Source organism: Myiozetetes cayanensis, unplaced genomic scaffold (assembly GCF_022539395.1).
Source record: "Myiozetetes cayanensis isolate MyiCay16 unplaced genomic scaffold, myiCay2020 scf10, whole genome shotgun sequence".
Lineage (NCBI taxonomy): Eukaryota > Metazoa > Chordata > Aves > Passeriformes > Tyrannidae > Myiozetetes > Myiozetetes cayanensis.
The window spans coordinates 20,735,459-20,757,753 of record NW_026086605.1 but is presented as its reverse complement, the minus strand read 5'-3'; the positions used below and the strand labels follow the sequence as shown (position 1 = coordinate 20,757,753).

Here is a 22,295-nt window from a genome sequence, read left to right as displayed (position 1 = left end):
ATTATGTGCATGCCCAACTTCTTTCCAGACCTGACATGTTTATATATACAAAGAATTATGGAGGAATTAAAGAGAGGACCAAAGAAGCTCAGGAATTCTTTGGTAAAGCTTGTCACATTTTTAATAAATGGGCATATAGCAGAGGGAGTGAAATCTGTTGCTCAATACCATAATAGGCAGTGCAATGCTTTTGCTTCTCTCTGTCATCCCTAACAGACGAATTTATTTTTGGTAATGAGACATTTATCTCCTTTGCATCTATTAAAAGTCAGTTCCAGTGTCAAAAATCAGTTGGAAATAACATGAGGAAGTTAAATGGTGAAATGTGTTTCTTTTAAATGCTTGTCAAAGCTCCTTCAAACCCTGGGGATCTTTTTTTACTTTGTTTTGGTGTATTTTTACCTTGCTGCAACTTGCATTTCCAGATGATTTAGCTGTTTTTCTGAGATCACTGAATAATAGTATGAATATTTATTTCGTGTAAAGAGTCTTAATGAAATTATTTTCAGGGCAATAATTAACATACCCAAAGTTTAAATAATTATTTTTCAACAGGTTTCTGTATGTAGACCCTTTAGGATTTTTTGTTAGTGGCAGATCTTTGCCTATCTGACTTAAATCTATTTAAAGCAGACTTTCTTTTCTTTATGGTCATCCTTGAAGCAGTCCCCAGAAAACCATGTGTAAGTAGCAGCCTGATTGGACTCCCCTGGTGCCATAGAAGAGGAGTCCACATAGAAGTAATTGCGATGAAATGATGCTGTTAGTCAAAAAATATGGGCTCTGCTTGTATTTCTGGTCCTGACACAATTCAGTTAGGAGAGTATTTTCACAGTAGTGGACTGAGTAATTAATATCATGCAGGTCAACAAGCAGACCAGTTCACTTAATCTGTCCATACAGAAGCTTGTGTGGATGCTAAATGAATGCAATGGTTTTTTGGTAGGCATTTGTTTTAAATCCCATGGGATTTATTATATGCTTTTCAATGGGTTTTCAAACTGTTCTATAGCATTCTGCAGGTGGATTGTAATTTTCCTAGTGAGATCTGAAGTGCTTGACAACTGGTAAAAAAAAAAAACTGCCTCCTTTTAGATTTGTAAATAAGATTTCTTTTAAGAAGCTGTTTGGTGCCTCTGTGCACCTCCATTTTGTTTGCTATAAAAGAGGGGAAGTGGCCAGGATGTCAGAAAGGCTTATTGGTGTGAAGTGACCCCGAAGCTTATTCCAGGAAGTTTATTTTCAGAAAGTGTTGAGTATTCATACTTTGAGAACCCTTTAAGGTATTTATGATTCACACCAGACACTCCTATCGGTCTTAGTTGACACCCATCTCATAAAGGTGACACAAGACTAAATATTGATGCAAGGAATGTTTTGACTTTTTAGCTGATAAAGTGCTAATTATAAGAACCGCAGTGTGCTTAGTAACAGAACCACAGATAACAGACACTCACAGGTTACTATTCCAGAGGAGTTACATCATCTAGCTCCATGGATGAAACATCTTTTCCATGGAAGAAATTGCATCCTACGTGGAAGGGATTCTCTTCTGTACTGGACAAATCCTACAATTGTCTTTACCTACCCATTTCCTTTCAGTCTTCCGTTCTTGCACAGAAGTTATTTTCCTCATTTGGATCCTGCTGTACTATAAACAATGCTCCCCTTTATTCCCCCTATCCTCCTACACTTGCTTTTGAACAACTCCAGTTGCTAGGATTACAGTCCACATGTGGCTAGAGGTGGAAGAAAATGTGTCCCTTCAGCTTCCTTTAGTGATCTTCTCTTCTTCTTTGCATTACCTAAGTAATTTTTTCCAAAGGCATGTTCATGTTTGCTTTAAGACCTTTCAACAGAAGCACTGCTGGTGTGCTCCTTGATGCTCTTCCTGGCTTTTTGTTTAAAAAGGCATTTAAAGTCACTGATTGGGTTGGGGAAGATGATTTATTTTCATGTTAATGAAAATAAATAAGGGAGTTAAGTAAATAAGGGAGTTAAACCTTCAGTACCTTGCACACGGACTGCTTTGTGATGAAAACAAACAAGTGCTCCGAAATGGCAGAGGTGGTGACACTCCATTCTGTACCCTCTCCCTTCTCCCAGCACTCAGGTTTTACAGACACGGATGCTGACTCTGATGGGTCACGTACTCTGCAGAGCCAGGCATGTCTGTCTTTCACAGGCAGCGCGTGGAAAATGACAGCCATCACTTTATTTCAAGTGGCACAGCGATCATCCTTTGATGTGCCAGACTACTTCTTGCAGGCGAGAATTGGCACTGTGTTAGACTCTTGTGGGTAGAAGGATGGATATACATGCTCTTTGTTTTCTAATAAGCATGTGCTTCTGTATAGTGTGAACAGTGGTGGGGGGATGGGGAGTGTGTGTTTGGTTTTATGGGTTTCTTTTAAACGTGGATCCTATTTGTCAGCATGCTTGAGCTATGGAGATCAGCTCCAGAAAGTTTAGTGATTATTCCAGGGAGCTTACCATATCCTTTTCCTGTAAGGGTTAAAAAGCGAAGTCATTCTGGAATCTGTGTAAAACATTAAGCTTGAAATGCCTTCATAATGCTCAAAATAGTACAGGATAGTACCAAGTTCTCTGGAGCCCACTGGACCTGTTTCACAAGGCAGGAGCTCATTTTGGAAGAACCTGTGTTCCCATGCATGTTAACACTTTGCCTGAGATATTCAGGAGTGAGCTGTTAATTAATAATGCTGCAGTGGAATGATCCCTCTCAGTCAAAATGTCCTGCATGCAGCTATGATGAAGAGTGAAGTTTTGAACAGAATAGCACCAACCTCTGCATCTCACCAGCCTGGCTGATGCCCATATTGCCTTCAGCGCCCTGTGATAGTGGGCACTGTCTCTGTTTTGCTGAGCCTTGCTCTAGGGAAGCAAGGAACAAGGGGTAGGAAGACACATCCACCTGAAGATACGATGTGGTTAGAGAAGGGCAGACATTCAGCAGTTGACACTGGAAACAGTAAATTCAGGACAATATTCACTCCATCAAAATCAAAGAACATCAGAGAAATGTTCTTACCCTTTCTGTCACAGCACAGTTCATATTAGGATACAAAATATCTCTATTTAAGCTTCCCACTGGGCTTTGCATGCAGAAAACTATCCAGCTTTATCAGATACATTCTCTCTGCCAGGTCTTCTAAGTGGTTGCTGCTTGAATATTTAACAGGTGTGGCAGAAATATTGTCTGGGAGGCTGAACAGCGCACAAGGGAAAAGTGGAAAGTTCATGGTGAACAGTAGTTAGGAAGTACTGCAGAGGGGGGGTTGATAGTTAAGAATGAGATTTCTGCATGAGATGCAGGGAAGATTGCGCAGAAGGGGTTCCTCCTAACTCCAGGAACTTCTAGTACCACAGCATTTTTAATGATGGTATCTAGATTATGGATCTTTGCTACTTCTACCTGGATAGCCAGACATTTTGCTTTTGTAAGTAGTTTAAAAAATTTGCTTGAGCCCTATTTTGCATACTACTTCATCAAAAACTTCATAATTCAGATACTGTGTTCTCATCTGGCTCAAGCAGTTGAGAAGGTGCATGGCTGCCACCTAACCAAAAAGACTATTGCACTTGCCAGAAGGAAATCTCTGCATGTTTTGCCCTCACCAAACCATTTTGCAAGGAACAGGCAGCATCCTGGATACTGTTTCTTCAAGCTCTGAATCAAAAGTTTAAAAGTAGAATTTCATTTTTCTGTTTCTGCCTTTCAAGCTGTTTGGAATGTGATTGCAATGTGTGTCTGATCCTCAGGGATATCTGTAGGAAGCATGTGTTACTGATTGAACTTAATTGCACTTTCAAAGAATTTCTCCTCCATTGCAAACATATGAAAAGAACAACCCTTTGGCACTCTGAATTAACGCTAGATAAGAACAGTTCGTGTCAGAGTTACTTATCTAATGATAACACCTACTATTGCTGCTATTCATAATAATGTTTGTTCCATTATACTTAGTCTTTTGACTGTTTCGTGGTGTATGGAAAATCCAGGATTTTCCTTGAGGAATTCCTGCTGGAATTGGGGTATTTGTGTCTCACTTACTGTTCTTGGCCTTTGACTCTACATTCTAGCCAAAAACATCCAGGCATGTTTTATTTTTTGCAAAGAGGTCTGACTGTTTTTTCATGTTTTGTTTCTATTTCCAGAGGCATTTATTTGTGTGGCTGCGGGTAGGGCATGATTTGAGCTTAAAAGCTTTTGTGCAGGTAAACAATCCAAGTTTGTCACATTACAGGCAACCTGTACTCAGCATTTGCCCCTCATAAATTAGGACAGGGCGGAAAATAAACTGTACTTTCCATAACAGCATTGGCATTAGAGCATAAGGTAGGCATTGGATAGGCTGGATCCAGAGTAAGTATAGGACAGAAATGGAAGATCCAGCTGTGCCATTGCTAGTATGCATCTCTTTTTTCTTTATTAAAGTTCCTCTGTAGGGATGCCAGCACACCATAGTGCCCAAATTGAGTAGAATAGGGTCACTCTTCCCACTTCACAGACAATAAGTGAGAAATTAAGAACTGAATGACACAGGAACACAGCTAAGCTAGGCATGCAGCCGAAATGTATGCTGGTGAAGGGCCTTTAGGGTATCAGTGGTACCACATGATATCTGATTGTTATGCCCAGTGGTGTTACAGCATGGTTATGGGTGGTGGGCTTTATCTATTGACTCTTGAGGAAAATGAGGCTCAGAAACTGAGAAGATGGAGTGAAAAGGGATGAGATGTTCCTAGCCCCAGTCCTTACTTCTGAGTTCCAATAGTCAGTGAGACATGTTGCATTCTGAGAGGGAAAAAGAGGTAGGAAAGTTGATAGGCATTTTATTTCCCAGAGCAACAGGGGGGAAGTTACTCGTTGACTGGAGTACCAACAAGAGCATATCAACACATGCATAAATCTTGTGATTGAAAAAGGATCAGTAGGATAGAAAATCATAGAATCCTAGAATGGTTTGGGTTGGAAGGGACCTTGAAGACCATCTAATTCCAAACGCCCTACGATGGGCAGGAAAACCTCCCACTGGACCAGGTTGCTCAAAGCCCCATCCAGCCTGGTCTTGAACATGTCCAGGGATATGGCATCCACAACTTCTTCAAGCAACCAGTTCCAATGCCTCACCACCATCATAGTGAAGAAAAGCAGTGGTGTGCTGTGCACCTAGTGTAGACAGCTCCCCAGAGGGGCTTGTCTTGCACAGGGCAATGGACTGATCTTTGATGTGAGGGGTTACATGCCACTGTAGTCAGGATTCCTTTCTGGTGACAGAAGGTGTCTTAGAGGAGAGCTGCTGTTTTTTCCTTCTGCTTCAGGACTGCAGCTGTCCTGACTCACACATAAAACTTCCAGTATGAAAAAGGGAAGTTTTCATCCTATGCCCTTTCCACTGGGAAGAAGCTGGTGTCTTTTTCCCATCCAGAGATATCTACTGATCCACCATTTAAAAAGCAAAGAAGGACCTTCTTCTGTATTGAGGAGAGCTTTTCACTGGCAATATACAGAAAGTGTAAATGTTCCCTTCTCAGGATCTAAATACAATGATAATTCAAAACTTGGAGCTCTACCTGTCCTGAGGCTTTGTAGCATGAAGTGAAAGACAGCTTTGAGCATGGGCCCTGCTTGTATCATTCACACTAGACTTGAAGAGTACAAGTTTAATTCCACTGCTTGCTGGTATTTCTAATTGTTTGTCCTTGGTGGTAGCAGCAGAGTGTGAATTTTCCAGCTGCTGTTGCCTGCTCTTGAAAACATGTACAGAAATGCCTGTTGTGGGTGGGGGAGATTGTTGGGTGAGTTCCCACTATATGGCCTTAATGAGGTGAGAAAAAACAAGATTTAACCTTGAGCAGAGATCCTTAAACCAGATCTGCTACAGGGCTTAGATCAAGCTTCTGCAGATTTGTCTTTTTAGGCAGCTCTGCTTCCATTTGTTTCTTCTGGAGGAAGAGACAGGCAAAGGCCAGTGGCTTCAGGCAGGAGGATGGACTTTCCTGAGAGACTGCAAGATGGAGAAGCAGCAGCATAATGCCCACTGCAGGGACCTGGCTCTCTGGCACACCCACTGTATCCATACATATAGCTATCCACAGGCCGTGTCCTTGGCAAGGAAGAAGGCACCTGACTAAATCATAATGGCCAAAGCTCTCAAGCAGATTTCGTTGTATATAAGAATGTTTGTCCTAGTCCTGGCTCACATATAAGTTCATATTAAACACAACATAATTAAAGTAGTATTAGACCATTCATATCCGTCAGTCAAGCTGTCACATATGTGACAAGCTATGAGAATGTAGCTATTTACCAACTTCCGTGGTATTTTTAGAAAGTTTTGAACACGCTTGAAAAAATTCAAATACGATGAGTAGAAGTTATTCTGCATAAATTGCATACAGAGTGTTTTCATATTTGTCTCTATTTTAACCTGTTACAGAATCTAGTACTTTCTTGTCATCGAGTGAGTCTGTGTCTGATGTATTAGATCAAAACATATCCCTGACTCCAAATGCTAACAGCAGCACATTCAGTTCTCTGGATTTCACCAGCTAAAGTGGGTGCTGCAGAAGTTTGGCACTGTTTCTCTTTACAGAATGATAAACACACATGATATTGCCTTGGGTTTCATATAGACACAGAGGCTCTTGCCTCATAAAAGCTGATTCATATGCAAATGGTGACACTTAGCTTTACAGGATAACAAGTCTAGTTGAACTGGATGGGCTAGAAATAATTGTCAAATTTTCTTGCTTATCCCAAGGTGGTGGTTTCTTTTATTTTAGACTGAGAAAGCATTTTATTGTTCATTTTTTCTAACAGCTGCATTAGATTACTGTATTCTGTAACACTGTTTTTTTTTTTTCTTTTCCAGTAGGAGTCCAGAAAATACCTGTAGAGCTGTGACTTCTCTTTCTCTGAGCTCTGCCAAAGGTATGTATGCTAGACACTGTTACTCTCCTCTATATTCATCTAAATTGCACTATGGAAACTTCCAGGAAAGTGAATTTCAAAGTTATTGGCAGAAGAAGACTACTTCTTTGATTTTTGAATGCAGTCTTTCAAACACAGTACAAAGGTCTTCTCCACAGAGTTGCATCGAATCAGAACTAAGCTTGAGATTTCAGGTTAATTCACACAACAGTGACCATCTCGCTTGTACACTGTTGCAAGTGATGTTCAAGTTTGGGCTGCCTGATAGTAGATAATAGGTAAACACTTGTTTTCAGAGGCTCAAGAACAAAAATAGTTATTAATAGCAGGTATACACTGATTTCAGTGTGTCTGTTAATTAATGATTCCCCAAGGTTATGCTCTAACTCAGTTATCACTCCTGAGCAAGTAACGTGGCATAATGGAAGCACTCTCTCCTCCTCCTGCCAAGTCTGGGAGTCTTTCTCCTAGCTCTCTGTAAGAGTGTCTTGTTTTCTAGTTAGGCACTGAATCAAGATTATACAGCTCCTCCTCAGCAGCTTGGTACCTGAAGCAGTTTTACCAGAACTGCCTGATGTAGAGAAAGTGCTTTCAGCAGATGTGTACAATTTTGACCTAAAACCAGGCTAACATAGTAAACAAGAACCTGATGTTCAAAGGTTCAAAGCTGTCCTTGCTGTCTAGTTTGTTGTATAACTTGGAAGAATTGAAATAGCTTTTGTGGTGATAATTATTAACGTATGATTGCAGAGTTAAGAGTAAAGAATAGTGTTTTTCTATAAAGATTACTGTAAAAGCCCCTACTATAGCACGATAGTTCTTTTTTTAAACTAGTGCAGAAAACTACATAGTGTAGTGATTAGTTTATATATATATATAAAAATGCAAATTTTCTGAGTAAAATTCTGATTTCTAATGTACATGTCAGCTTGACAGTGTCTGCCTAATAACAGAAAGCAATGTATGATGAGGAACAGTGAGGCTCTTTTATTGGTTTGGTGGGTTTGGGGGTTTTTTTCTTTCTCTTGAGCAGAGGGTAGGATGTGGTTCTTTTGAACTATTGCACCACATAACCTTTGACAACTGCAATTTGCCTGGAGTACCTTCTAAGTGTGCATCCACCCCCTTGTAGCTGGAGCTGGTGATGGCCCGGAATCTCAGTGAGCCAAGGGCAGGGAATGTTCTGGGTTCTCTCTTTCAGTGTCCCAGGAACCACAAACATTTTCTAATTCTGCATTTGGAAAGCCAGATATTCCCTGACCCTGGGTGAACTCACCAGTGCTTTTCTGCCTCCACAGCCCCCTGTTTTCAGTGTGGAAGAAAGAACTGAGAATGAATCAGAATTAATTTCCGCAAAGTTTTCCCAAGTAATTCTCAACCACCCATGGGTTTTCCTGGAAGACTGGTATACAATAGGCCTTTGTCTCCAAGTGGATTTATTTATTATTTTTGAATCTAAATGCCTAGCTTGACCCCAGTTTTAAAGGGCTTTTTAGTCCCCAAGGCTTAGCAGTTCATCCTTGAAACCTTTTGAAGATGTGACTTTTCTGTGAATATACAAGGCACCATAAATCCGTTCAGTACCAGAATGAATGCAGATTAGTCTAATCATATCTGAATCTGAGCTTGTTACATTTTAAAGCAGTCAGAGACAAAGCAAAATGTCTCTGAAAGAACTTTTGTGGTTTCTACAGAAATATATTGTTGTGAATTAGGTTTGGATTCCTTGACAAAACGAATTCATGGTGGGGCATACTTTCAGCAGCAGGTTTGGAGTTGGTACAAGCTGTGAGCTCTGAATTGATTGTGAAGGTTAGTTGCTCAGTTTACTATTATTTTGATTATTTGTATAACTTGAAACTGTGTTATTTAGAGGCAAAATAAAACAATAAACAGACCTCTATCTTCTCCTCCTTGTTGCAAATTAGTTTGCATTAAGCACAAAGGCATTGTACCACTTGTCCAGCTTGTGATGCAACAGTTAATTTAATTTGAAAATAATGTTCCTCAAACAATGAGGACTTCACCAAGAAGTTTACATTCTCATCTGAAAATCCTCTCACATTTGAGGTCTGATATTTGATGAGCTAGAAAGCTCATGAAAATTACATCTTCAGGGGAAATGTTCCTGACACCAGTTGCAGTAGGTAGAGTTATGGACAGGTTTGGGTGCTTATTTTCCCCACAAGAGCTGAATGGGAATTTCTGTAAAAAGTTCAGCTTTGAGACATATAGGGGCATATTTTCTAAAGGGTTTCAGTTCTGTGCTTTCTGAAAGTTTCTGTCCCTAACTCATTTGCACTAAGCAGCCTTGCCCCTCCCTTCATCTCTCTTCAGATCTGTAATGCTTACCACTTGATAAATCATGTGCATCTTTCCTCCCAAACAGATAGGAATTTACACCAAATCTGAATTCTGAAAATTGCATTGGTTGCAGGCAAATAGATGTTGACTAGTAATGAAATCTTGTCATGCATAATCCTGAACATGAGAGAAAACAGAGTATTAGCTCTTTTGCTACTGTGTTGATATAGCTGTGGCCCTGCAGTATATTTTTGTACTTCTTGGTCCAATCTACTTTTAAATGACTGAAGTGTGTTTTATGCCATGGAAGAAACTGTATAAAGTCCAATAGATTTTACTGTTGCAGGATTTTTTCTATTACAGTTGACATTTGCTTAGACTTCCTTCCATGAGATACAGATTTTTCTTTCCTGATGCACGCTGCCCATTGTGAAAACCTTCTCAGTTCTTCACTTGGTCAAATCTCTTTCAAGGGTAAGACATTAGAAATACTGTTATTGAAACTGTATTAAAATTATTAAGAAAGAGAACCTGATCGTAGGAGGCAGTGTTGGAAAGTGGATGGCTGGATGGGCACCATCCAGCACTCATTGTTTCAGAGCCCCTATGAACATGCCATAACAGTGGTTCTTTCTAGCTTTGGATTTCGTGGCAACAGTGCACAAATTGTTGAGATTATGGGATAAGACTTACCTGTAGGCTCACCATTAGGAGCAACCTGGTACAGAGAGAACACACCCTGGATTATTTTTTTTTTCATACTAATTGTGGAAATTTGTGATGTGGTTTTTTGTCTCCATGAGCGTTAGCATGAGACTAGATGACATGAAATCCTGACACTCTTGCCACCCTTGTTGGATTTTCTTTGTTAGCATCAGCATATTTTATTCACTTGCCCTGAGGCCCAGACATCATGCATTCCCTGTTTGCTTGAGCAGTCGCTGCTTGTGTGGTGTCACTGGTGAATCACAGCTTCTATTTGGTCTGTGAAATAAAAACTCTGCATCTGGTCTGCTACTGGGGTTTCTGTTTTCCAGTTAATGCTACACAGGATTTGATACAGTCAAGCCCAGAGGGAAATCACACCAAGACCATTGTGAAAAGTGCACAGGACCATTCTAGACTCTTCAGCCAACATTAAGGAGAAACCAAAGATGTGAAATATTTTTTTTTTAATGTTGTGACCTTGAGGGCCTGGAGATAGATAACACAGAGGAGATAAAGTACAGTGGTTGTAGCTGAGTATGGCCTCACGTCCACAGTACTGAGCTTTCAAACTCTGTCCTGATTCAAACATGGGAAGAGTAAATAAGGCCATTTCCAGTGCTGGTTCCAATGATGGTTCATTAGACTATTTCAGCTGTTGGATCCTTTCACTTTGAAACTGCAGTGTCACCAAACAATTGCATTTTTTTTAATTCCAGAAGCTTCTGACAGTCAGCAAGGATTGTATCCAGACAGTACACTGAGTATTAACTTGTTCCAGCAAATGCATTAGTACCTATTAAACATTTATACAGCAGCATAAAGTCAGACAAGGATTCACAAACATAAATAAGGCCTGTTCTTTGCACTGTAGAGTCACCAGTCTAAATCCCACCTAGATGATGACATACAGCACAGCTGCTTATAGAAGGAAGGGTGAGAAACATTTGAAGGAAAAGTGATTTCTGAGAAGACAGTGACTGGAGAAGTGGATTTGCAGGTCTAGGAAGTAACAAATCAGGTGGTGTAAAAAGAGTGAAAATGGGAATTGAAGCAAGATAACAAGTCTAGGAAGTAGTAAAGAATGGAAGAGAAGTTCTTAGCTATGAGATAAGCTTGAATATGAAATGTCCAGGAACAGATAGAAGAATTTTCTCTTGCCACTTTTTAACATTCAGGCAATGTCTTCAATATGCAGACCTGATTGAAAGTGTCTTGCAGGTACTGAGGATGGGACAGAGTGGAATAAAGTCTGAGAAAGACTGTGTCTTTAAAGCAGTACATACAGTTACTTTGGTCTATCCTGATAAAACTGCAAGTGTTTTTTCATTACCTTTTGGTATTTGGAGCTCTGTACTATTTTTTCCGTTCTCAGTGCTCCACCTGGGAAGCTCTTTTTATTGATCTGAATTTCTTGTCCCTAGATTAATACTGAATTCTTGAGGCTTCTTGTAGTTTTTTCTTTTCTTGCCTTTTCTCCTTTTTTTTTTTTTTTTTTTTACAGCCATATCAAGGAATTGAAAAACGAAGGGTAGAACAGATATTTTTATCTGTTGCCTGGAATGTGTCCTATATGGGAGCTACAGGAAACACTGCATAATGAGCTTCCAGCCAAATGGAATCTCAGTAAATCTGTAAGTCTAGTAGACTGTCTAGGAAGAGAGAAATAGTGATATTATAACAGGGGCTGGCCCTGAGAAGAGCTGTCTAGGGTACTAGATAGCCCTAAAAAAAAAACTCAAACCAAAACACAACCACCACTCCCCCAACAAACAACAAAAAACCCTTAAACCAAAAACCCTTCATGTCCTCTCTAGCTGGTAAAACTAAAACTTTTAGTCAAAGTGAAAGCTTATGTGAAGCAGTGAGGTAGTTAGTGTTGAGAAAGAAGTGCCATCCATTACTACTATTCGTCCTTGTTGTCTGTTGGCAATATTGGGAGCAGCAGGGCTCCACAGCAGTTTTGACACATCCATTAAAATGCATTCAATCTTGCCCATACTGCTGGGGAGCTTTTCACCTGTTAAAACCAGTAAGTGCAAGTTCTTGGTAGTTGGTAAAAAAAATTTCATGTCAGTGCTACAAAATTATGGACGTTTCTGCTGATTTTGTTTGGTGGTGCCTTGAAGTTTCATCTCAGATCTGGGCATAATGAAAGACTCTTGAGTATACAACCTTAGTAATATGTAGCATTAATGTAAACTTTTGGTGTTTATGAAACACCAGAAAGTGAAGTGATACAGCTCAATTCCTGGAGAAGGACTCTGGGTGAGGCTGAAAATGAAATTAAGGTCTTTACCTACAGCTTTTCAGTGCCTACACGCCCATTTTGCCCCTGCAATAAATCTGTATGCGGCATTTAGAAAGCAAATTTTTTCTTTACCCAGCACTACACTTAATGTTTGTGGATCATTACACTTCTCTTTGCTCTCACTCACCCCCACAGTACTTTCTAATATACAGATATCAGGGGAGTTAGTAAATACTTGGCTGAATGCAACAATTTTTGTCGGAGCACTTGTGGAATGTGGGAAATCACATGCTGGAGAGCTACTTGCATGGAGACAGCAAATTCAGGACTAATGCTGTCAGAAAAGGGATGTCCTGCCACCAGCTTTGTTTTCCACCACAGTTGCCCGTGGAGCAAGGGGACTGATCACGCTGCCTGCCCTGCCTGCCAACTTGCCAGCTCAAGGCCCTCTGGGAGGGACAAGTGCCATGGCTGCAGGACACTGAGAACCAGCACAGCTACCAGCTACTCCCTGCTTGAGACTGAGATCAGATTCAGGACTTTAAAGAATTAAATCCCCACTGACTAGTATTTTGTGGACTGTCTGTGGTATGGACAAAATCTGCATGACTTAATTTTCAGGTTTCTAGGTGCTTGGGTTCTTCTGCTGATCTCTCTGTTGGCAGCTGCTGGTACTGCATACTCTGATGCTCTCCCCTTCCTTGGGGCAGGGCTGGCTGACCATACCATGCAGTTTTGTGCTGCAAACTGATGGTGGTGTTCAGGACTTGGCCTAAAGTGAGTAATCCTGCTCAGAGAAACACAGTATTGCACAGGAGGGGTTGGAAACGCTGCACCCATCCCTCTCCCACAAAACTTATCTCTACCTATGAGAGACTGGAAGTTCTGGTACCTTAAAATGGGTGTTACAGTACCAGTTCTGCTTGAGTGTATTGGTTTAGGACTGAGCTACAGTTAACATAAGCTTGTGAAACTAGATTGAATTGGTCTGATATTGAAACCAATTTCTGAGACATGAAGCAGAGTGAAGGTAATTTGTGTAAAAGTCTACTGCCACTGCAGGCACTGGTCCAAGGGAAGACAGATGGAGAGAGGGAAATGTCACAGAGAAGGGGGAGGGGACCTATGAAGTATGTATAAACTTAAGATTTGTACCTGTAAATAAGGCTTTAATGGCAGCTAGAAAACAGAAGGATGAGGAAGAAGGGAAGGTGGCAAATGATGCAGATATTAATCCTGTTTAACAAAATATTTCCAAGAAATAAAATTTAATCATGAAAGGAAACCAAAAAATACCAAAGCCAAAGCTGATCATCTCAATGTGAAATGGGAACCACAGGCATTGCCAACGTTAAAACTTATTTTTGTCTCCTGCCCATGTATTACCAGAGGAAAAGGTAGAGACTGTTGTTTTTTGCTTGCCCCAGAACCAAGCTGGGCAGACTGATTAAGGGATGCTTGCACTATTTTAGGATTGGATCTGGAAGATGAAGGAGATAGTCTGTTACTTGCATTGAAAAAGTTGGGGGTGAGTAAGAAAATAGAGGGTGAAACACATGGGAAACATCTGCTCCAAGGAGGCATTTTAGAAATAAGCTTAGACAGGAGGGAAGGAGAAGCAGCTGTGCTGCATGCAGGGACCACCAGGGCTGCAGTGAGAAACAGGAGAGAAGAGGAGGCAGTGTTAGGATAAGGCTTCAGCCAAATCAAAGAAATAGGCAGAGGGAGGACCCAGACTGCAACTTTATGGCCAAGACACCTCTCTAGTCTTAAAAGTGAAAATTTGGAGTATCTGTGGATAGTGCACTGCCTTTAACCTACACCCATCTCAGGGAAAGGAGCAGGGTGCTTTGGACTAGTGCTGAAAGCAGGGTAGGTGGTGAACACATAGAATGATTTATCAGAAATGGTGTGTCCTTTGTGGAGGGGGAGCTACCACCCTGTAATCAGGAGAGAAACAAGCTGTCTGGAGAACAGTAAGTCAGCCAAAGAGAAAAGGTGCTAGGTTAGGGCTTCCAGACTCTGCTTCTTACTCTACCACAGGTTCTTCACTTGGCCTCAAGCCGTTTATGAGTCAATTCAAATGTTTGTTTCTAGGTCTTCAGAAGTGCCAGGTAGATTGCTCTGGAAGCACAGATAATCTTACTTGTTCCCAAATAGCGGGTTTTCTGAACCTGAGTTGTTCTCTTGGCTTTTACTTTGTTGCACTGAGCTGTAGAAGATCTTTTAAGTTTTTCTGTGGATCTGTGGTTTCATGACTGGTGTAAACTGATCCAAACCTTGGCTGATACTGAAAGAATATGCTGCATGCTACCCCTACTCTAACTTCACCCTTATTAGTGTTGATGTGAAATGTGACATCAGGTGAACTGAGAATGAATCCAGCTAAAAACTTACCCAGAAAAGACAAAATGGTGCCTCACTGACATGGGGGAGCTGCTTTGTGCCAGCTGCAACTTCCCCAGAATTGCTGGTTGGTTTCTTGTATGTGACCCTGGGGCTTCTGGTACTGGTAAAGGCTTTTGTATTATGTAAATCAGTAATCTGATAATATGTGGTATCTCCCAGGTCCTTTTTTTCTGGAAAGTAATTTTTCTTCTTCCCCCTTCCCCCCACCCCCCCCGCCATTGCTGAAATTACACTGTCCTTGTTTCTCCAGTTGTCTGACTTCATATCCTTTACATGGTGCTCATGGGAGACTGATCCAAAGCCCATTGAAGGCAGAAACAGGATACATGTTACTGATAGCAGACTTTGGATCAGAAATAAATCCATTTATTATGCCTGGGGGTTGTACTGTTTATACTCCACAGATCAGTTTCTGTATCCCATGGTGTATCATTAAAAACAAGTTACATAAAATTCATCCTATGCATTTAGTTGCCTTTATTACCCTTTGAGTTTGTCGGTAGTTCCCCCTATACTTAGAGACTGCAGTTGACTTAGAGACTAGAATTGATCTAATCCCCGTTTCCATAAAGCCTTTTTTTGGACGAAAGCATCTCAAAGTGCTCTACGACAACTGTGCTCAAACAATCCCAGTACAGCTCTTCCTGTGGTCGTGCTGCACCACCATTCCCATAATCAGCCAGAAGAAATTGCAGTTGTGGGATTGCTTCCTTACAAATTGAAAAGAACTGTCCACAGATGGGCAGAGTTATTATACTGGATTTTGGTTGGGACTAATGTTTTCTTCCAGCCTAGCTGGGCTGGAGGAAGAAAACCAACTAAACTTTCTGTGAACCACATTAAAAGAAAGTTTCGCTTCCCTGGTGAGAAAAGCCACTCCCAAAGCGGAGTGCTTTCAGGGTGGGTGGGGAAGGGAGCTGGAAGGGAGAGGCTTCACAATCCAAAGAACAGACTGAGACTGTTGAGGTTCTGCTCAGCATCTAAGATGCTTGATCACAATTCCTCAGCCTTCCAGCTTTCCAAGTTGAGTCAATCTCAGTTTGGTTCCATAAAGCGTGTGCATTTTTTTTTAATGGATTCTGAGAAATGTGAACCTTCTGTGCTCAGAGTGGGTATTGAAATATCCCACAGGACTTCAGTTTAAGCACTGAAAAATTAAAAATGCTGAGCACTGAAGCTTGCTAAAAAGTGCTTATTTTTTTAAAAGGTAGCACTGCTGAGGAACTTACTAATGGTTGTTAGGCTGAAAGTGGGAATTGAGAGCTTATCCAAAGGAACTGCACTTGTAGTCTAGTGTTATGTCTGATTTCTGAGGCCCACTGATTTGGCTGCACATGCTAGTTAAGGAGCTGTAGCCCTTTACTACCTTATGGGGTTTTTTGCAGTCAGGTTAGATGTTGTCCGCTGGGAGCTTTTCTGTGATCTTTGTCTTTGTGGAAGCACAAAGCTGTTTTTCAATGTAGACTTTGGCCTGAAAAAGTCAAATGTGGCAGAAATTGGGAAGATTCCTGGGAACCCCCTGATTATGTCATAGAAACATTGGTCTAAAGCCAAAGTTAATAATCTTGTGTATCTTCATAATTATTAATTATATAAATAGGTAGTCATAAAATCACTGTGAATTTTCCAGAGACAATAGCATCACTAGTATTACAGTGCATGCCATTCCAGAAACAAAAGCCAAAAGGTTGTTGTTTTGATGCATTTGGCCATTCAGTCCATTTATATTACAACTCACCTCTCCCTCTCAGTATTTAATTTGAGATAATTGTGAATGTTTCCAGAGGGAGACAATTGGCAATGCAAACTTGATAACAAAATGTGGTGAAAGAATATCTTCAGTTTTAAGGTCAGGAATAAATGCATTGTTTTCAGAACAGGACAGAAAGTTTTCACTTTTCAGCTTCGAAATCCCTTCCTTTCCTTGAAAAATTGTTCTCCTTTCTGTTTCTTCTTCCTTAATCTAAATAGCTTTGCTCTCCTTTCCTTTTCATCTCTTTGCTCCACCCAATGGAAAAGAGGATAAGGAGGAAACAGAATTAGGAGAAACTCACTGATCCCAAACCTGATTTATTACTTTAAAAGAAGAATATATTTTGTAAATGAGACAAGGTGAAAACTCAGAGGAACTGCACTGAAAATATTCTTGTTGGATTGCAGTTGCTGCAATAATTTGTTAAGCAGTTTCAGCTCATAATGCAGGTGTAACTCTCATCAACTGGGCATGCTGAAGGCAATCCATTTGCACCTTCAAACGCTATAGCAACTTTCCTTATCTGTAAAAACACTTGTGTTTGAAGGCTTTGTGCTAAGGTACTTGTTCAGAGCAGAACAGCACTTATTGAATGACCATTTTCCTCCGTAACACCTAAGGGACTTGCTATCCAGCTATTGAATTGTCAGAAGTCTGCTAATTTCAGGGGATTTTTATGAAGTGACTTTATGAAGAGGAATGCCTGTGGACACAGAAGAATCCCAGAATATGTCCCATCAGTGTATTGAGCTTTCGTTCATCTACCAAACAGAGTATATGGTTGCTCCTTGGCTGTTGTTTCATTAACCAGCACTCCACTGAGCTGCACCTACTGCACTTACTCCATCAGCCATTTCCTTAATGTCTTCTTACATAACAGGTGTAGTTGCAACTAAAGGAAGATAATGAGATTTGCTGTAAGCCAATCTTGATTCCTCTTGATTTACCATGCAACTTTTAATTAAAAAGGGAAAGAAGGGGTGGGGAAGAGAGATCTCATCCGTTTTAATCAGGTCTTGAAGTAGAGAAGGTAAGACTGCATGTAGGAAAGGTAAATTGTCCCAAGTTAATTTTAGTTTTACTGGTTCTTTAGAAGTAGATACATTATAAAGTGAAAGGGAGAAAGGATGGACTTGTCAGGAAATAGGAAACTTGGAACCAAAGTTTGCTGCCACAAATGGATCAAATATCAGGACCTGAAGATTATTGACTAGGGCCTGTGCAGGAAGAAAGAATGCCTGTTCTTGGTCTGTCATCCTCTACCCTGCTGGGGAGGGGATGATACTTATTCTTCAGGTTGTGTGAAGCAAGAGAGGGGATAGGAATAAAAGCAAACCCTTCCTTACATTTGCGTCTCCACCATTTTTCAACCTGTTAACACTAAAACAATCAGAGTTTTTCCAAAAGGCTGATTCAGCATAGTGTGCAGCCTTACACAGGAAATATTCATTTTCTCAAGCAGATATAAAAGTCTGTGATTTGTTTCTTTCTGGTGACCACACATCTTGTACAAGCATGAAGTCTTCACCAGCCCAGGATTTAGAAACCAGCTTTCTCTTTGTGAGGCTCTTCTGCAGTTTGAAGGAACTATCTGGCAACGATGGCATCAGAGCTTTCTTTTTAATATGAAGACAAATGCTGACAAAGAGAACAGTATCAAACCTTAACCTGGATCACTTAGACAAGAAGTAACCAAAAATAGGCAGCATCTGTATTTTACAATGTGGATGGAAAGCAGTAAATATTTATCTGTCCTTTCCTTCCCTTTGAAATAAACACTTAAGACTCTGCTGTCATTCAGATAATCTGTTTCTATACTAACCCGTCTCTTTAAGGGAGACATCTATTTCCTATTACAACCGTATAGAGGCCCTGAACTAAAATATTTTGCATGCCTTTGCAGGCCTCCAGGAAACATTAAACACACAGAGACAGACAAACAGCTATGAAGCCCTGTTTAAAATTAGGAGCAGAGAAAGGAAGCAGAGTTTCTGTCTGCTTTTCTCAGACCTTATATGAAAAGGATCTCAACTCAGTTCGCTTATTTTGCATAGAATTATCTTGTTTCTCAGTATTAATTAAGACCAGCTGTTGAATCAGCAAGGTCAGTGGGAGGTTACACCTTTTACCACACAATGAATGATTGGCCACTACAAGGGTATTTTTAAAGTATGTCTCTTATTAAAAAAAAAAAAAAAACCACAAAAAAAAAAACTAACCACTCAGAACAACAACCTTGATTGCACAAACTATTTGCTAATTGCTGCTCTAAGAACAGCCAACTTGCTTTACACGGAAAATGCTATTTTATAATATCTAAAAAGCACATATATATTTAAAATAGCTTTTGCTACAGTTGGATTTCACTATCAGCATGCATTAGTAACTTTACTCCTGAAAGTTGTTGTACTGGAGTGAACAAGGAACAGTCACAAGTGCAGAGGTTTGAGAAGCAGGCCACCTCAGTTGCTGCCCTTTAGAAGTACAAAGTCACTTCAGGATGACATTTAGAAATAGCACTTAACTGTTGAATTGTGGTTACCAGTCAAAATTTCCAAAGAGTTGTGCTGCTTTGGGCCCTGATGTAAATAGTTAATTCCCTATCTGTGAAATGGATCTAATAATACAGATAGTTTCTCATTAAGGAGTGTTGTGAAAGCTAGACAAATATGAGTATGGGAATGGGCACAGTTGTGGCTCAGAGATCCTTCTAATGCAGTCTGCTGCTCTGGCAGTGGTCGGTGTCACCCGTTCAGGGGAAGGATTAATCTAGATGGCAAATTTAAATTGTGACCTCACATGAGATATCCATACCTTCTAGTAGCTTGTGGTTGATAATTTCCCAAGTCAAGAGTTTTAGCTTAGGTTTGTTCTTTCACTGGTTTTGAGTTTCATTTGTTGAGAACGGACCTCCACAAGATCCTGGGCAAAGAGCTCTGCAATTCAATTATGCATTATGTAAAAAATAGCTTCCTTTTGTTTGTTTTAAAACTTCTGCCTGAAGATTTCTTTTGGTGGCCCTTAGTTCTTGTGTTACCAGCCACCATTCCCAGATCAGTATTTTTGGTGCATTTCACTGATTTAATAGCATGCTCTCTTAGACTGAAGGATCCTTGTTTATTCAGTGTCTCCACGTCAAATAGTTGGGGAGCTTTCATTGTTCTTATCACCTTCCTCTGTTCCTTAACTAGTTTTAACGTTGAGGTGCTAATCTGTAAGAGGCATGCTGTCAATTCTAAATGCTGCTATCTGTGAGCTTGTATTTGTTGTTTGCTTGGGACTTACTGGTGGGAAGTCGCTGGAGATGAATTGAATATTACATTTTGTGAAGACTTAAGCACTATAAAGCACATGTGTGTTTGTATTAGTCCTTGCAGGGGGGGAGAGGGAGTGTCTGTGAGAGATCTGTTTTCCCCTAATGAGATGTAATGATTTCGAAAATGGAGTGGGACTATCCACTGTGCTATACTTACTGCTAAGTTGAGTTAGTGCCACTTTCCTTAAGAGCAATGCAGAGGAAGAGTGAAATTCAAAAGAAAAATTATTTTTCTTACTCATTTTCCAGAATGAAACGATTTTACACCTAAGAAAGTTAAAAAATAGCCTGGACATCCTCCTCCTTTCTGCGGCAGCTGTTTCCACTCTGTATTTTAATGAGTGGGCTGAACTAAAGTCTTTGGGGAAGGGCTTTTCCCTCCCTTTCCCCTCTTTGGCATCCCTATGTAAGAGGCTGCACTACAGTATCATGCTCTGTGCTTCTGTTGAATGAGTAAATGCCTATGGCTGGACAGTCCAGAGGAAAGGCTACATCATGTTCTCAACTAGTTATGCTCCTTAATGCAATCTTTTTAAAATTTTCCTGGATATTCCACTGATGTGATTTTGGCTGCAAGAAGTAAGTATTTAAAACCTCAGGAGGTTTAAGACCTTTCCAATCTCTTCTAAATTTTCTGCTACAAATAACTCGTGGAGTATCTGCTGGTTTTGGAGGTAGATTCTGTTTGAATTACTTAATTTTATACTTCCTGTTAACTGTTTTTATGTCTTCTGAATGATTTTTAATTTCCCTAAAGTTGCATATTGAGATTCTTGGAGGAAAGTAACTCAAATGGTGTTGCCTATAAAGTGTACTGGAAAGTATTGACTCCCTTTTACTTTATAACAAAATGAGACTGACTTACCACTGCAGATGTTATTTCCACACTGCTTTTTGTGTCCCCTGTTTCTTGATTCATCTCTGCCTGCTGAGTGACTTTATTTTTTTTCATTCTGGTTGTATGGTTTTATTCAATGTCCAGTCAGTCCTTCTTATGTGTGCTGAGAACATCTGCTTTGCAAGTTTCTGTGTGCTTTCACAGTAATACAGTCATTTCTCTGTCTTTTATATGATTTCTCATACGAAATAGAACTGAGAAAATGATGAAAGCAGCAGCACTTTCTGCCCTGCCCCCCCCCCCCAGTTTTTCCTTCTGCACTAGATTACATTCACTAAACTCAGCAAATAGCAGAATTCCCCCCGGAGTACTGGGAAACAGCCCAAACTCACTACAGTTGCATTTTGCTGGACTATTCTTGTACTAGGCTTTTCTTTTTTCCTGTCTTTCTCTTTTATGGTTTGCTGAAATTCTTTCTGTTGTAACTGCATTCCTGATTGATTCCATTCTCAGATAGGCATCTCTTGCCTGTTAAATTCCCCCAAATGAACATACTGAAACAAAAGTAAAAGAAATGCCATACATATAACTGCAAATTCAAGTTGAGAATTGGAAGATGGAACTGGAAGATGGGCTCAGCCTGAAGCCTACTTAGTAACTTAATTAATTTTGGGCTTAAATTATTGCCTTAATTTAACAGAAATGGGCTGACACTAAGCCTTTGAAACTTAAAGTTTGGGTTTAATTCTAGATTTCTCAGCTGCAGCTGGAACCATTTAGGACTAGTCTCAAACTTGGTGATTTGACTCAATAATTAGTAGCACATTTAGAACACTTTCAATGAGACCTAGAGTTAGGTCTTTATTAATTATGCTGGCATAAATATGGGAGAATTCGTTTCATTTCAAAAGTTTCAGTCTCTGAGTATGGAGATGCTTGGACTTTAGGACAAGCACTGTGGTTGATACCAGGGCAGGATCTTCAATCTCATTTTCCAGTTTTATTCTACTCCAGTCTCTCTCATTATTGACTTCAACTTTGATTCCTTTAGGTATTCATCAAATTGTTTAGTAATTTGTGGTCATTCTGAAAGGCTGGAGCTACATGATATATTGTTGCAAATAAAGGCTGCCTGCTGCTGCTCCTAAGTGGAGTCCTGCTCTGCAGGGCCTTCTCCAGCACTCGTAAGTGTCTTCCCTCTTCTCCCATCAGTGGCTTGAGATGGCTGCTAATGGTCTGAGCTCAGGAGGCTGAGCAGCACTGAACACCATGCCTCAGTTTTCTGTTAAGCTTTTCTAGAATATTTTCTTGAAAATTAAACGACCAAGTTTGTTATTTCACGACTTCCTAAGGCAAACAGTTCAACAGAGGCAGTCATTTAAAGGAAGAGCCAGAACCCAGAGTATGGGTAATAGCTTTTAAAGCACCTTGTAGACAGCTTCCTGCCTGTTCTACACCAGAGATTTCCCTTGAGACTCCTTTGAGGTGACTGAACTGTCTTCCCTTATTCAAAATATCCTCTCTATATGACCAGCATATGATAGTTTACTGTCTTCCACACCTATTGTCCACAGCCAACAAGTGAGAGTAATAACTAGATGCAGGCATAAATGGGCACAGCAAATTTCCAACCTCCCCTCCCAACTTTTCCAACCTCAGATGAAAATGAGCTTGGACAGTGAACTGGGTCTCACTAAGAGGAGCAAGTTTAATATTTAACTCTGTGGCATGCACTCCATATGATCTCAGGCATGTTATTTT

The 22,295-nt window shown here is 40.3% G+C and overlaps 1 protein-coding gene across 5 annotated transcripts in view; it reads left to right on the top strand.

Annotated features, from left to right (window-relative positions):
- The window catches only part of SORBS1 (sorbin and SH3 domain containing 1), a 167,375-nt gene that overhangs the window by 35,605 nt on the left and 109,475 nt on the right, over nucleotides 1-22,295 (top strand). For 4 of the 5 annotated variants that reach the window (XM_050305551.1, XM_050305573.1, XM_050305565.1 and 1 more), the window contains one exon: nucleotides 6,900-6,958. The gene's annotated coding sequence lies outside the window, so the exon portion shown is untranslated. The remainder of the gene's footprint in view (nucleotides 1-6,899; nucleotides 6,959-22,295) is intronic. The other variant, XM_050305548.1, reaches the window with a different exon arrangement.